This window comes from Monodelphis domestica, chromosome 4, assembly GCF_027887165.1.
Source record: "Monodelphis domestica isolate mMonDom1 chromosome 4, mMonDom1.pri, whole genome shotgun sequence".
Taxonomy (NCBI): Eukaryota; Metazoa; Chordata; class Mammalia; order Didelphimorphia; family Didelphidae; genus Monodelphis; species Monodelphis domestica.
Window position 1 is genome coordinate 406,053,053 of NC_077230.1, and position 11,770 is coordinate 406,064,822.

The window sequence follows — 11,770 nt, forward strand, 5'->3', positions numbered from 1 at the left end:
TATCTATATCTATATCTATATCTATATCTATATCTATATCTATATCTGCAAAATAAACACAAGGTAATTGTGTGTTGGGAGAGAGGATGGAACTCTAGCAAGTGAGAGAACCAGAGAGGCTTCCTATAGAATTCTTGAGCTGTTTTTAAGGAAATCAGGATTCTAAGTGAAAGAAGGGAGGAGGGAGGGCATTTTAGGAATGGAGGGGGCAGGCTAATACAGTGGCATGTGTAAAAATAATATCCTTATACATGGACTAGGGAATGGATACTCTGTGGCAGGCAGAGAGAAGGCCATTTTGGCTGACCTATGGAGGGAACATAGATGATGGTACTACAAAGCTTTGAAGGGTGGTTTTGGCTCAAGTGATAAAGTACATTAAAAGCTAAAGAGATCAGTTAATATTTGATCCTGGAGCCAACAGGGAACCAGTCACTATAGTTTATTTTAGGAGACTGACAAGCTGAGACTGCATTTTAGGAAAACCCTTTTAATAGCTGTGTGGAAGATGGATTGGGTTGGGGAGAGATTCGAGTCAGGAAGACCAACTAAGCAGCTATTCATTGTAGTAACTCAGGTGTGAGGTGGTAAGGGCCTGACTTAGAAGTATGACTGTGTGAAGAGAGAGAAAATGGACACAAGAAATATGGTGGAAGTGGAGAGGACAAGATTTGGCAACTGATCACATATGCGGGGTGGGTGAAGAAGTAGACAGAATAGTAGGGTCATATTTAGAGCCAGAAGGGACCTTGGGGGCCACTGAGTTGAGCTCCATCATTTTGCAGTTGACTGATACTCCAAAAGGATATATGACTTGCCTTCACACCTAAGGATTTGAGGTAGGATTTGAATCCAGGTCTTTCCTATTCCAAGCTCAGGACTCTATCCATACCATTGAGCCTTTGAACCCGGCTGACCAGGAGGATGATACTCTTGACAGAAATAGGGACATTTGGAAGAGGAATGTGTTTGGGCAGGGTGGGGTGGAGTGGACACGTGGAGTTTGAGATGTTTCTGGAATATTTAGTTTGAAATGTCCAATAGACAGTTAAAAACATAATTGAGGTGAGAGAGAGACAGAGAGAGACAGAGACAGAGAGAGAGACAGAGAGAGAGAGACAGAGAGAGACAGAGAGAGAGAAGGGCCAGATACATAGATTTAGGACTCATTTAATAAACATTTATTATGTGCCAGGCACAGGATCTCAGGATACAAAGAGAAGGAATCAAATTTGATCCTGTTCTCAAGGAGTTCCCAGTCTGATGGAAATGGATGAAGTCACAAAGTAAGAGATAGATGGCCCAAGGAGAAGATGGTCCAAAACAAGAGTCTTGGGGTTAACCTAGAGTGAGGGGACGTGATATGGATAATGAGCCATCCAAAGAGCCGAAAGAGAGCAGTTACACAGGTAGAAGAGAAGGTCATGAAAACCCAGAGATGTGAGAGTTTCCAGGAGGAGAAGGTGGTCAATGAGGTCAGAGGCTACTGATGAGCATGGTGGTATAGCCTTCAGAGTAGAAGAGGACTAAAATGGCATTGCTGGTGATGTCTTCTGACTTGCAATGAATTCATTTTAAGTGGCAGAATGGCACAAAGTCATTAGCCTCTCTTCCATAGTCATTGAAGTCTAGTAGTCCAGAAGGTTGGTGGTTAAGGATGGAGCAGCTGACCTTGGCTTCTTTCATATCTGCCCAAGCTCTGAGCTTTCCACAACACCCCCTTCTGCCAGGGGAAGTCTATGCATGTCTACCCCAGGCATATGAAGATGAGTAAATTGGAGTTCAATGACCCGTCTCTGGCCACAAAGCTAGTAACTGCTCAATTCAAGTTTTCTTGTTTCAAGTTCTGTGCTCTTTATACTATCCCATGATGCCTCCCCTCAGCCATGCATTAAGGAAACACAAGATGGCTTGAGATGATCTCATCACAAACATCTCTAGTTGCACCTGTAGAAAAGATGTCAGCCCCCAAAAGAGAAACAAACTTTTCACCATCTTCCCCATTACCTCCATTAACAATGCCAGACTATACACTGGGGTGATCAAAAGGTAGCAGCTGCCCCATAGCCATCTGCTTAAATGCACCAAAAAGAAACAAATCTCACAGCAGAAAGGGAGCCTGTGGGGGACATCTCTCTAGCATTGGCCTCAGAGGAGGGAAGGAGGGCTTCCCTGCCAATCAGAGCAATGGAAAGAAAGGACCTGGGAACACATCTATAAACAATTGAGCAAGTTCCTCTGGAAGGCCTTCATTGAGGCCAGCTCAATAGCAAAGGACAAAACAGTAGGACACTGTGAGATCGGTGGCTCCCAGGGATTGTAATTTAAATCTTCAGGAACATCAGCTGGGTTGGAAGTAGCTGTCATTCGATGCTGAGTCCTGGCTCACAGAGCTCTTTGAAGAAGGAATTGCCTGGAGGAGAGGTGAAAAAGGACTTCTGGCTGATGGAAAGTCCTGGTGCTTGGAGCTGGGAGTACAGCTGAATACCAATCTCGTCTAAAGCCCTCAGGGGGCATTCTGTGCCTGCTGCAGCTGCATCCTGGCATCCCTTCCCTTTGCAGGCACCTGTGTGGCATCTCAGCTCTTACCGGAGAGATATGATGGAGAAAGCTGTGTGCAAATTGACTTCATTAAAGGGGTCCTATTCTTAAATATGTATTCCTCTTTTGATCTTGGGGATTCTACTTTGTTTCTTTTCTGAGGAGATCAAACATGACCTGTTATTTCATCTGGGTGGGGAACTCCTGGGATAGAAAATCCCTCCCCTGATGTAGGTCAACAACTTATTCCTAATTTATAGCCTTCCAGGTGCATGGGGCACTGAGGAACGAAGTAAGTGACTTGCTCAAGATGACCCAGCTAGCACTGTGGCAGAAGCAGAAATGGAGCTCAGGTCTCCCCAATTCCAAGGCAGGTTCTCTATCCATTTCTCCACCATGCCTTCTATAGTTTCATAAGATCAGACATTTATGTTTGGGAAAGACATTAGAAGCTATCTCTAATCCTGTGTTCAGAAGTCCTGCAGAGGTTTGCTAGAAATCCATTTGCAGTGAAAATTTAATTCTAGAATTTAAAAAATAAAGCCTTTTTCCATCCTGCATTTTCTGAGTCCATGTGTGCAGTATTGGTAAATTTCTATAATGGGATAAAAAAATCAGGACAGCATGAAGCCAGATTCACTATTTCTGCCATACCAGCCCCACATGTGCTTTCTAATGACCTCTTCCTGCTACCACTAAAAGAAAAACTGCATCTGGGATCCCCCTTGATTTAAGCTTCTCTTAGAAGCTTGCTGAAAGCAGCAGCCGTCTCCAGCTCCAGCTGGTCCCTTCCATCCAATCCTTGTCTTGACAACTCCCAGCCTTATCACAGTTCATCATGATTCCTGGGGATCCAGTTATCTCTTCTTGCCATCACCTGCCCACCTGCTCCTCCCTCATCCTGCCTCACTCAGATCTTAGATTAAGCCAAATAGAAAAAAGTGGGAGCTCAAGATTTGTCTTGAGCCAAGGCTGATCTCATTAGTCTTAAAGACTGTTTCTGCAAGACTGCCCTCCTTTAATTAAGGATCTTGAGAATTGCAACCGTCCATGGCAGGTTATGAGAACTGTGCTGGCTGCAATGCTCCATGTTTTATTCTAATGGATGGCTTTAAGGGAATGTTTATGAATATGATTATGAATACATTATGTTCCATTTGTTTCCTGCTCTATTGCTGGGGATGATGATCAGGACAATTTTCTCCTCATCTTGCAGGAAATCTCAGGCGGGCCCACTGTACCACAAGACAAACTACAGCTCCAGTGTACTGTCTGCACAGAGGATGAATGGAAAAAAAGGCTTTAACTGCTAACTTTGGGGTCCTCAGCTGTTCTTTCTTTTCTTAGCTATCCTGAAAGAGAAACTGGTGAAAGACATGAGGAAGACACCCAATCTGGAGATGCTTCCCTCTGCTATGGTGTTGGGGGAAAATAGTACAAAGGCGACTGCAGTGGGTCCTGGGATCATCAGTTTAGAACTTGGAAGGAACCTCAGAAACATCTGGTCTATTATAGATGAGGAAATGAAGGCTCATGGAGATCATAGGCTCATAGACCCAAAGGGGAAAGGAACCTCAGAGGTCATTTAGTTCAATCACCTTATTTTACAGTCAAGGAAACTATGACTCATGGAGATCATAGGATCACAGACCTAGAGGGGGATGGAAACTTAGAGGCATTTAGTCCAACTATACCATTTTACAGATGATGAAACTGAAGCTCATAGAGATCAAAGGATCATGGACCTAGAGATGGAAAGAACTTCAGAAGCATCTAGTTCAGCCCTCTCATTTTAGAGATGAGGAAACTGAATCCTACAAAAAATAAGGGATTTACCCATAGTCACAATGCTAGTTAGAGACAGAGGCAGAAAGTGAACCCAAGTCTTTCTGACTCCAAATCCTATACTCTAGCTCTACTGCTTCTAATGAACCAAGAGAAAGAACAAAGGTCCCCAGAACTTGGAAACCCTGGGTTCTAACCCTCGCTCTGCTTTTACCCAGCCATGTGACCTTAGGCAAGTCACCAAACCTCTGTGAATTTCCTCTTTGTGAAATGAGGATGGCAACCATCATTCTTCCTCACATGATTATAATAAGGAAAAAAAAAAAGATGGAGTTAGGGAAGAAAAATGAACTTTCAGGCTATACAACTGGGACTCCTCCTTTGGTCATTGTATAAAGAAGTAGAGCCAGAGTCCTGTGGAACTTTAGTATGATTTGGAAACTGGTCTGCCCCAGTTTTAGATCCTTTAGAACATGGTTCTTGGCATCATTATTATAGCTGACTGATTTTATATAGCAATTAAGGTTTGCAAAGCACATTATCTCATTTGGTCCTGTAAACAACCCTGGGAGATAGCTACTTATCCCCATTTTTCTAATGAGGAAACTGAGGGCTCAGGGCAGTTAAATGATTTGCATAGGGTCACAGAGGTAGAAAGCATTTGAGGCATGATCTGAACCCAGGTCTTCTTGATTCTATGATTGGCATTTAATCCATTATATGAGGCTGTCTGTTCTTGCCATCATCCTGTTTGATAATTCATCTGATTCATTTGATGCCAGTTGTGCTATTAGGTAAAAGTTAGGAGAGTCCTGTTGGAAAGAGGAGACAGAGGACAGAGGATGTTCAAGAATGAGGGCAGGCACATAGAGGGCTCAGTAGAAGCTGGAACCGGAAAGATCTGAGTTCAAATCCTGACACTGTCATTTCCTAGCTGTGTGACCCTGAACAAGTCACTCTGCCTGTAGCATCCCAAGCATATTCACATCTATGAAATATAAATGACTGTATGGCTACTGTGTCTCCAAGCATAAGGCTATACCAATGAGGTTTGTGAATGTAACCTTGAACTGGCCATGCAGCCCTTGGCTAAGACAAACTCATTAACATGCTCGGACTCAATTCCCTAGGGAACCTGGGTTTGCAATCTACACGCCCAAAGGTGTTCCCTCTACCTTGTCACCCATTCTTGATTGTCTATACTTTGTGATGTGGTTACTACGTCCTTGGGAGTACCGCCCAAGCAGGACAGGAATAAAATCCAGAGGCAATCCCATGAACTTCCTCTTGCCTCTTGCCTCTTGCCTCTTGCCTCTTGGCCTTTCTCCCTTCCGTGGAGCTCCACTGGGCTTCTCAATGACTGTCTCTCTCTCCTCTTGTCCTTCTCCTTCCCCGAGGCTGTAACCATCTCAGCCTGCATTTCCTACCTTAATCTCCTCCTCCACCTCGTGTTCCTTTGTACTCATACTCTCCTATCAAAGGGAGTATCATAGGGATTGCCTGCCCTACTCAAACACTGACTTGTCCATGTCTTTCATTTACACCCTGGTTCTCGGTTCCTACCTCTCCTCGGGTCCCATCACAAAGGTGAGCCCCTTCCCTTGTGGGACCCTGCTGGTCAGGGAAGTCCATTAAGGAAAAACCCCACACTGCCTGTCTCAATTTCCTCAACTGTAAAATGGAGATCATAGTAGCACTTACCTCAAAGGATTTTTATGGGGATCAGAGATGATGTTTATGAAGAGCTTAACACAGTGCTTGGCATATAGTAGGCACTTAAATACTTATTCCTTTCTTTTCTCCAGTTAGCTAACTAGCAGGATGACTTTGGACAGTTCACTTCATCTTTTTATGGCTCAATGTCTTTTTCTGTAAAATACAGAAGTTGAGCTAGATGGAGCCCTTCTAACACTATCATCCTATAATTCTGATCCTAATTTAAAAAAAACAGAAGCCTCATTAGTGGGTAACACAGTGAAGAGAGAAGGAAGGAATGCCATTGGGACCAAAAAGCAAAGTGTTCTTGGCTTATCTGAGCAGTTCTATTAAGACCTACATTCTCTGCCACGAAGGACTTTCTACAGTGGGACCCCTCTTCATGCAACAAGTACATTCCCTTCCTGTAAGTTGAAAATCATGCATAATATAGCAACCACATTATTTAATAACTATTTCCTTGGTGGGCGTAACCAGGTACTTTTCAGCTCTTCTTGGGCTTCTCAGAGCTATGAGCTCCACTCTTGTGCTTTGGGAATGTTATTAATAACTAAATGTCTATTGAAACAAAGAGAAACATTGCTCGGATGCAGATGTGGCTTCTTACAGAAGAGAATTCTGGACGAAGACCATGGGGGCTAATGTCTGGTGCAAAACGATGTTGTGACTCGCACTAACACTTCTCAGAGTGAGAATGAGTGTGATCGGATGCACTGCTGTGAGACTTTGGGGAAATGGTGAAGATTTAGCATGTAACTAAAACATTTCATTTGATGTATTTTTTTGTCTTTACTTATTTTTTTTTTGGATTGATGATCACATATACTGGAATTCATGTGTGTTGAGTTCACGTAAAATGAAGTCCTATTATAATCCAATGGGAGAGGCAATATGCAAACATATATTCAAAGCAAGCTATGTACAGGGTACAGGGTAAATAGGAAGTAATGAAGAGTAATTAAGGGATTCATTGAAATGAAGAGGTATATATAGATGCTATTATTATCTCCATTTTATAGTTGAGGAAACTGACAGACAAAGGTTAAGTGACTTTCCCAGGGTCACATAGCTGGTAAGTGTCTGAGGTCACATTTGAACTCAGATCTTTCTGATTCCAGACCCAACACTCTATCCATTGTGCCTCTGAAAAAGAATTGTGAAGAATTTTTCACTTATGGAGTAAATCTTTTTTATCCCAATTTTTTCCTCTAGATTTCATAACAACAATAATAATAAGGAATAGAATTTATAGAGCCTCATAGTTTGCAAAGTGCTTTATGTACATTATCTTATTACAACCACCTTGGGTGGTCCCATTTTCTAAATAAGGAAATTGAAGAGGGGCAGAGCCAAGATGGCGGCTTAGTAGCAGCAAAGGTAGAAACTGCTCTGACTGTCCTTTTAAACCAATTTTTAGATGGTGCCTCAGAATGTCAGAAGTCAAAGCAGGACAAGTGAGGTTGCTCTCCCACTAAATAAGGAAATTGAGGCTTAGTGGGCCATAATGATTCAATGTCAGGGGTAGGATTTGTACCCAGGTCTTTCTGGATCCTAAACCAGCACTAAGCCATGATGGTCTTGGTTCCATTTTGGTCTTAGTTAACTTTATATCACTCCTGGTGCCTAGCACTGAGCTCTGTAGACAGTAAACAGTGAATCCAGTGAATCCACATTTATTGGATGAATGAATGAGAATGATGTAGCATTCTCTGGCTAAAGAGACTGGCAAAGATTTCACATCAGTGTATTCCGATTGACATTCCTCGTCGTCTTCGCCCAAGGTGTTGCTGTTTCTCTGCTTTTCTGTAGGGTAGTTTCATCAAGTTTGGAGACTTTTTGAATTCAGAAATTCTGTACTTGGCACAGCTAGCACCTGAGGAGCTGTCAAAACCTGACCAGAAATATCTCCCCTAGATTGGCAGTCTTTGGGAAAATAACTTATGCAACATCTGTGCCTTTTAAAGTACAGGTTTGGAGGGGCTCATTATGAGCTGCACAGCTGGCTAAGAAAGTGAATCACATAAATTAAAAGATGTGAAGGGTGTACAGGTGAGAAGAAAGCCCCCACCTGTTACCAGGTGTCTCCCAAAGTTTTGTTGGCTGCTGAATCTAACCCTGCCTCTGATGGGGGGGCAACAAGCTTGGATATCTGAAGTAGGATGGTACAAGCTGCCCTAGGTTGGTCTTTTTTCAAAGATTGTTTTTTTTTTTTTAAAGAGGAGAAATTAGGCGTTCCTGTCTCATCCAGTCTGGAAGTTCAGTAGCCACTCATAGACTATACCCTGGTGCCAACTGCTTTGACCTGCTCCATTTTTGTGACCTGGGAAGTACACTTTTCCTTTAGCCAGCCTGATGTTCCCTCTCTTCCTGGAGGCTTGCCATCTTGGTGCTGGACTCACTTTAGCCCATCTGCAGTTTAGGATTACTGAGCCAGCCTCAACCTTTCTGTTAGGAAGGACCCTATGTGTGAGCCACCACAACAAAACCTCAACTTGAGCTTAAATTAATTCAGGCAACTTCAGAGGCTGGCACTCCCCTCCCGAAAAGCTGAAAGAACTGAGATCCTTTTTTCAGAGGAGTTATGTTAGCCTCTTGAATCTCAGGGGTCTTGATTTCCTCCTCTGGACAAAGGCCATGTGACTAGATGGTCTCACAGGTCCCTTTCAGCTCTCTGGCTCCTATCTTGTAAATAGCTGGTTTGCCATCGATTGAGCGATAGGGAACAGAGCCAAGCAGAAAAGGTCAAATGGAAGACAGGGCTCTGGAGCTGAAGCTGGCGACTTCCCTTGGGATGTGACTGAGATTACAAAAGGGAACAGGGGTAGGAAGCCAAGCAGCTGTTGAGTCCTCACAGGGCTTGTTGAGGGAATGAAAGCTTCTCATAGGTTTATGGGAAAACATGGCACACAGGCTGCTCTTCATGAGAAGGGATTGAGATTGTTTCTCTCAAGGGTAGGGATAGTTGGGTACTCCAAGGAGGTGGATTATGGGAAAGAACTGGATGGAGAGTGCTCCTGATCCTGGTCAGAAGAATCAGGTCAATTTCTTACCTGCATTGAAGGCTCTATTATCCAGCTTTCAGGTTTGTTTGCCCTTTGACTGCCTGCTGAAGACTTCAAAACCGAATCTATATCTAAGATGACCTTTTTTCTCTGATCATTCATGTGCCTGGTAGGCATCCCCTCTCTGCTTGGCTTCTTGGCTGAGCCTCTGGTTTTTATTAGCTATTATTATTAGATGATGTGATTAGCCTCCCAGGCCAGAGGAAAGTGAAGTAAAAGACCTCATCTCTGTACCATATGAGGATGGGACTGGGGATGGGTAGGCTGGAGGAGAGGACTCTGGGAAGACATGATAGCTGCCTTCAAGAAAGAGGAATTGTATTTCTGCTTATTCCTGGGACACAGAACCAGGGACAATGGAGGAGGGGGGAAAGTTAATTAATTTAGGTTTAAGAAAAGGAAAGACTTGTTAATAATTAGAGATGTCAAAATATGGAATGGGCTGCTTTGGAAGGTAATGGATTATCCCTCAATGGAGATTTTCATAGAGAGCGAGTATGGTGCAGTGGTTCTAAAGGTGGCCTTACGGTCATGAAGACAGAGACTTAAGTCCTTCTTTGGCCATTTGCAGGCAGTGTGACCCAAAAGAAGTCACTTAACTTCTCAATGTTCCAGGCAACTCTCTCTAAGACTATAAATTGCAGAGAAAAATGCTTATCCTCCCCTGGAGTGCTTTATGCTTACAAAAGCACTCATGTCCTAGCCCATTGGTACCCATGAGACAGACAGAGACAGAGACAGAAAGAGAGAAAGAGAGGGACAAATACAAAGCAAGCGAGAAACAGAAAGAACAAGAGAGAGACAGACAGACGGAGAGACAGAGACAGAAAGAGCTCTATTATTTTTAAGTAAAACTTGCATCCCTACCACTTTTTGAGTGTGATATAAAGAGGGTGATCTTTAGATCTGCACTAGATGGTTCCTGAAATACTATGATTTCCCCCTTCTTCTCCACCCAACCATGGTGTTGTATGCCCATGTTGCATAGCTGTCATCCCCTATTTTGGGGGTTAGGCTTTCCAGCCAAAGAGTATCTCCATGCTTGTCCCAGTCCTTGCTGGGATTTTTTTTTTTTTTGGTGAAGCTGATATGTTTGTTCTTCCCCTTAAGATGAGAGACAACAACAGTTGAAAGGGCACAGGGACCTTAGAGCAAGCATCACAGACTGTGTGCTGGAAGGGACCATGTAGCACAACCTCTCATGTTATAGCTGAAGCCTTGAGTGGTTATGAGTTTCCCAAGATCACACTAGTAGTGCCTGGCAGAGCAAGGATTTGAACCCAGGTCTCAGGCTCTGAATCCATCCTTCTTTAGACTGTATCACACTGCTTTAATATAAGCAACCTTGTGAGGAGGTACTATAGGTATTAATTATCTCTATTTTACAGGCTTAGAAGGATTAAGTGACTTACCCAAAGTCCCTGCAGTTTGTAAAGGTTAGAAGTAGGGTTTCTCCCTCCCCAGGATTCCTGGCACCCACTCCAGCAACTGACCTTCTTTCCACCTGAGATCAGCTGAGCTGGGGTTATTTGCTGACCCCACGATGGATTGATTGGAGGAAGCATAGACCCCAAAGTGCAGCCATTGAAAGGAATGATATCCAGGCAATGTCTTTTCTGTTTGGGAGACTGAAGGGCAGCAGCTTTGTCTAGTCCTTATTATTACATGGCATTTGGTGCTTTTCAAAGTGGAACTGAGGGGGCAGCTGGGTGGCTCAGTGAATAGAGGGCCAGACCTAAATATGGGAGGTCCTAGGTTCAAATCTGGCCTCAGACACTTCCCAGATGTGTGACCCTGGGCAAGTCACTTAACCCCCGTTGCCCAGCCCTTACCACTCTTCTGCCTTGGAACCAATTCACAGTATTTACTCTAAGATGGAAAGTAAGGGTTTAAAAGAAACCCAAAGTGGAACTGAGTGAGTTTTTTTGGGGTGGGGATTAAAAATATTGTTTGCATCTAGTGTCATCTTGTAAAGCAAATCCTTTGTCGCTGACTTCTTGGGCTCTCTTTGCAGTGAGTGCAGATAGTCTTCCTGATTACCTGTGTTGGGTGAAAGGTTGGTATGGATGCTGATTCCTTTGGGATCTGGGAGAATAACTAAGGTGGCACATTTCAGTTCATTATTACATGTGCATATTACAGTGTGCTTACTATGTGCCAGACACTAGAGATACAAAGACAAAATCTAAATGCTTCCTACACTCAGGCTTGTATTCTCCAAAGGGCTGGGATAGAATTTGCATAGATGTGTAATTCTGAGATGGAGACAATTAGTGGGGAGGAAGTGGACCCCGAGTTGAACCTTGTAGGAAGTTAGGGATTCCAAGCATCAGTGGTAAGGATGGAGTACATTTCAGGAAGGAGTAGAAGCTGTTGATGGAGCTCTTTGAAAGAGAGAAGGAAGGGAAAAGAGATGTGCATCAAGGAGACCCTAGACTTCTGGACTTTTAAAATCATTGTCCTGTACAGGATATGGACTTGTTTGTCAGCCCCAAAGAACCAAAGACATCTAATTAAATCCAGGGACTGAGGTGTCCTCCAAGATGGAGTGGACTGCTTGGAGCTGTCCCTTGGTACCTCATGGAGGTCGAGTTTCACTGCTACAATTTGCTTGAACTCTTGGAATACTAGACTTGGGTGGGTGTGTGCTTGATCCTATGCTATGC